This window comes from Coenobita brevimanus, chromosome 40 (assembly GCF_032717465.1).
Source record: "Coenobita brevimanus isolate Jiangsu-jjx chromosome 40, ASM3271746v2, whole genome shotgun sequence".
NCBI classification, from domain to species: Eukaryota; Metazoa; Arthropoda; class Malacostraca; order Decapoda; family Coenobitidae; genus Coenobita; species Coenobita brevimanus.
The window spans coordinates 53872634-53878633 of NC_136993.1; positions in this window are offsets into that span (position 1 = coordinate 53872634).

Below are 6000 nucleotides of genomic sequence, written 5' to 3' on the forward strand. Positions count from 1 at the left end.
CTGCTGTAACAAACGCAAGGACGTGTTTGGAATATGGAATTTAAACTGTCACACGTCCTTGTGTGAAATTTCCCCTTATAAAACCTCCCATTTCCATTAAATACTGATTGAATGTAATTTATCAGAATCAGCCGTTCAAGCTTGAAATTTCATTCGGGTTTTCATAAACGAAACCAAAGCGCCACAGAAAAACAAAAAAAGTGAGACAGGGAATAGATAAAGTTTTCATAATAAATTCTGAAGCCGTAGCTGTTGTTGTCTTATACAGGGCTCCTAACCAGAATCAAAGGGACCATTAAATTTGATTTAAAACATGTTAGAAAAATGGAAACTATACTCGATGGATATATTACAATGATAAACAAAGATACCCCCTCAAAAAGAAAAAAAAATACCGTTAACGTACATCTCTTATAAAGGTATAAAACAGGTATATTATTGTCTCTATTCTTACCTAGATCAGAGAGATGCAGTACAAATCAAGGCTCCTTAGGCAGAGGTTCACGTGTGTATGAGTAACCCGGGTTGAGGGAGTGATCTTATATAGGACACCGTGCACTGTGGGCGGAGCGTGATTTTATCTTGAGCGGCTCTTTGCTGATAAACCATTCAAGTATAACTTTGACGCAAGTTTATTTTCCTCTTATGCAGTCAGCATCATTGATCAGGCGAATTAAATATGCAATCTTCCTTTACTCTGTTTCATGTGCATTTTCAATGATCAGTTATTCCACCGTCATTGATTATTTTTATCGCTAAATATGACAGAAATATTCAAATATGGCATATCTTTCTTTTCTCTATGAAACGTGGTCACACACACACACACACACACACACACACACACACACACACACACACACAAAGAAAACAGATCCCAAAGCAAAAATACTGCAAATTTTATTTTTTTTCATTAAAAAAAAGAAGAAAAAAAAAGAAAATGCGTGGAAACATTATCTCTGAAAGACTGGGTTTTATAAGCAACTAGAATGCACTCAGAGAGCGTATACCTCCGCCACTGCAATTGCTATTAAAAAAGATCCGGCTGCAGATCCGTGGAGATACAGTATAGTGGGGGATACCTAGGATCCAGATTAGGATCTGCCCCTTAATTTAATCATTTTTTCCTGGCCCACGGCCCACCCTTACACATATTTTCATCGAAATCCATTGAGATCTTTTGGAAATAGTGTGCGGTAGGATCCAGATGCGGATCCTCCCCGAAATTTCACCAATTCTTCTTTGGCTTATGGCCCACCCTTCCAAAAGTTGTCATTGGATTTCATCGAAAACTTTTGGAGATATCGTGTAAAGAGACAAACAAACGACCATAGGCAAATACATAACCTCCTCCAACTTTGTTGGTGGAGGTAATAACTTGAATGTAAGTGAGAGAGTATGGTTTCAGATGAATAGTAACCACACACACACACACACACACACAGAAAGGCCAGAAGCACTAGATATTTGTACGATCATATGGAACTTAGGTAAGGTGAAGCACCAGATGTGGTTTTGCTAGACTTAAGCACCTGCCATATGAATATCCTTCAGGGGGTACTAACAAATCGAGCAGCTCCTTGTGATACTATTATTAAAGATCTCTTAATTGTTGCTAATAATTTCTTATTAAATAGACATTGTATGATTTGTCAACCTTGCTTACTCGTATGTAAATGTAAATGTACAAAATGTATGCCGTATAACTATAAATATGCCTGGATACTATAAGTGTGTGTAACTTAATTTGCTGAGCTCGGTCTAGCCCCTCCCCAGAATATGCTGTGTCTGCCTTTTTTTGGGGGGGAGGGGGGGTAGCTGGGGCAACGATAGCACCGACTTACAGTCCATTAGAAGCAGGCTACTAACCAGTGCACGTCTGTGTTAAATTGTAGCAATACGACATCCATGTCACCTAAAAAATCATTCACGTATACAGCAGCAGCAACAGTGTAGTTATGCAAGAGTTTTAAGATCATTAACTGCGAGAATTTCACTTAAACAAAATATAATCGTCTTATATTAGCCTGAATAAAATAGATTAATATAACATCGGTGACGGAAGTTCATTCTCACACTGCTTTCGGTAACAAGAAATGAGATACATTATAAATTCTAAGTTTAGGTCTATGGGACTAGAATGTACTAGTGATGTGATAAGGAGTAGACTGATCTAGCTTGGCCATGAGGAGAGAGTGATTGATGACTTCTGGACGCAGAGGATGAGGAGTAAGAACTCCGAAAACAGTGGTGCGAGAGATAGATCAGTTTGGGATGACATCTTAGAGTGTGACCTCAAGGATACTGGAAAGAAGAGACTGCTGGAGATCGAGTAACGTGGACAGCCGGCATTAGGTGACCAAGTTCAGGTAATGTAAACATGATGGAGTCTGTTTAAACTAAACAAAAACTAAACGTCCAAACATTCAGAAAAGGTAACCCTCTCGCGCTATAAATTAACTAACCGACTAATTCTTAAGTTTGTCTTGGTACCCTCTTTTAGACAGATTGTCTCTAAAATCGAAATATTTTGTCACCCTCAGACCTTTTATTAATCATTGTGCAAATCGGAGTAATTTTTTTTTTTTTTTTAGTTCGTCTTATATTGCCACTGATAATTGGTCTCTTTTTCTCGAAATTGAACCTCCTGTGGCTCAGTCATTCCACCATGTTTGGTCGCAGTCAACCCAAACATATTGAGTTATAGTGTCAAACATTTGATTATGCACTGTGACCTCGTTCTTTGATTGACTGTCCTCAATTTTGCATCCATTCATTTTTGCTTTACCCTTAACGTTTCGACCAAGGTGGTTTAAATCGTATAAATACTGTTTAGTTTAACCTTGTCATGTGGCACTGCTCTCTGACCTTTTTACTGGCAAAATAATAATGCAGTTCTTTGGCTGATCTGTAATGCTTCCACCAAATTTGGTTAAAATTATATATAAAGTGATATAAAGACACACACACACACACACACACACACACACACACACACACACACACACACACACACACACACACACACGTCTCAAAACTTAAGTATCGCTGACTGAATTATCTTACTATATATATATATATATATATATATATATATATATATATATATATATATATATATATATATATATATATATATATATATATATAGTGCCTTTCTCACTACCTTTTCACCAAGTTTAGTTTGATTCATATAAATCTGCTTTAGGTATTTTTTACACATGTTCTTCGTGTTTGGATTTTCCCCTGTGACCTAGGCCTTTGACTGATATATCGTCAAACTGAATGACTTCATACATTTTCTCAGACGAACCTCTCCAGAAACACTTGCTTAAACGAAATGAAACCGACCGTATTATGCTACTCTGCTCTCTCTCTCTCTCTCTCTCTCTCTCTCTCTCTCTCAAGAAAAAAAATTCCCACGTCTGACCGTCAGCTTTTCCACCAAGTACGGTCAAGATTAAATCTAAATTATTGAGGTAATTCCTCATTCACAAAATACCCTCTGGTCGATATAGGAACTCTATGATCTTGGTCCTTAACTGGTACATTAAAAAAAAAAAAATCGTGTTTGTTCTACCCTGTAATATTTTCCAAAGGTTACTCGAAATCGGGGACCATTAGTTGATTTCTCATTCTCACCTTGACCTCTGAGCCGATCTTCTAAAAAACGATAGGTTAATATACTTTGATTGTCCCTCAATCCAAGTTTGCTTAATATCGGTCCAATCTGTTTGATTCACTTTGTGCAAACAAAGAGACAGACTCACATCCTGTGTAATATTACACCACCCTGGCTATCGCATGCGTGGGTGTACTAACAGGTATGCTCGGAGATATTCTGAAGTCAATAATTTACCCGAAATCTTCTCTCAAGAAAACCATACCGATATCTTGCATGCTTATCTCTCCCTGTCCGAAGTTAGTCTGATGTACTGTGTAATTAGTCTTGTTGTATCCAGACGATTTTATTCCGGTGCAGAAACACTTTCCGAACTGGATGTGTTTGATATTTTCTTCAATAACTTTTTCAGTACGAGATAGATTATGTAAGTTTTTCGGGTGTTGCAAGGTTAAACTTTGAAAAATCATGAAAATAATAAATTTAATTATATCATCATCATCATCAAACTAAAAGGTCACATGTAAAAGGTTCAGTCATTCACAACAACTAAAATCCTGGTTTCAGTTGACACGCTTGAACATCTTCATATACTTTGTCTTTTTCATCTATAAGTAGATTACACACATTACTGAGCAGTCCACATACTACGCGTCATAGTTCTTGCGTGTTGTGGTGACGACATAGGCTGCTGGTGAGACAAGTTCAGACATTTAGGCTGCTTTGTGAAATGTCTAGCTCATTACGCAATCAGTGATGGTATTAAAGTGGACAGTTATGAATCACGTTACGGGCAGCAGTCCTGGATTTCATTCCCGTCAGAGGAATCGAACCCAGGACTTTTTGATGAGAGCCAGGCAGCTTTCCACTGTACCAAGTCCAGGTAAAAGTTATTTCACCTTGTCACATAACCTCTAATTAAGGTACTCTCGTCCTCCATTGTGGGGCTGTAAAGGAAAAGGCAACTCCTGACACTCGGGCAAACAGAAGCTTTTAATCATGCCCAGAGCATTTCCTTGACTCACTATAAAAAAAAAAATTTGCATTAAAACAAGAAGATTCATCACTATTACCATTACTGTGCTAGGTCTCAAACATGAAACTCTAAGATGTGTTTGTACAGGTTCCTTTCATCATACTGATATTAATAACAAAGCCGAACCTGTGAAGCGCAAGAACTGTGATGAGTAATTAACTAACATCCTGCATATTATCTTGTTCTGATATCACTGGTCATCTTTGGTATACAGTACATTAGGTTAAGGATACCGTACCAGATACTTAACTAATATTTATTTAAAGTACATGAAGAAGAATGGGTGATCTAGCCAACATCACCCTCACAATTTAAAGGAAAGACAGCCGTACTGAGTCGATACCGATGTGGAGATGAACATCAGATGGTATAGTCACTTTACAATAGTCTGGCCTAATATTCCGCCGATTTGTATCTTATTTCACATAGCTAAATTGCAGGAAAAGACAAATCTACAATTCTAAATCCATCCGAAATTACTTTTTCACCACTAACATCACATTCTGGTGTAAATCTCTTGTTGCAGCTCAACAAAAAAGATGGAGAGAGAACAGACTTAGGCCAGGTTAGAGTAAAACAGGTATAAGTGAAGATCTGTACCGCAGTTATTAGTTCAGGTGTAAATAAATGGAAAGACTTGAGAGGAGAAGCTCAGCACACAGCACCACAGCAGAGGCAACGCCACCCACCGCCACTACCACGAACATTCCCTGCAGAAACTTGTGTTAGTGTTATATTACTACTAATAATACTGTTTTATTAATGTGCCTCCCTCAAGCCTTGATTCAGCATGATAGGGTTTGCAGTGAAAACTGTATTTAACGTCAGTTAAGATGTGTTTAGAATTATATACAGGTATACACTAATTTCAGTAAGTATACAAGATGTTGTTTTACGTGTGTGGAGAATTAGGATATAGATTTAAGGATGAGTTTGCAATTAGGTTCTTAAACTGCTCTGTAAATGTGTGTGGAAATTACATAACACATTGCATTGTAATAGCGTTTGAAGGAGGATAACAGATCTAGCACTGCAAGTATGTGAGATATTGTAATAACAGATGGTACTCTACGCGTGTGAGGAAACTGAACAGGAGACTGCAAAGAATGATGATAACTGATGGCACCGAAAGAGTGTACGGCAGCAGAGTATCTTCTGACATGGTTGGTGCGTCTGTGGTATTTGAGTGACCCATAGCACTGTAAATATGTGTGGAATCTGGACAGCAGATGGCACTATAAAAATTTAACGAATTACTGCAACGATTGGCATTCCAAATACAAAAGGTATTAGAATAACAGATTGTACTGCAGCCATGTGTGGAATGAGGACAACAGATGAC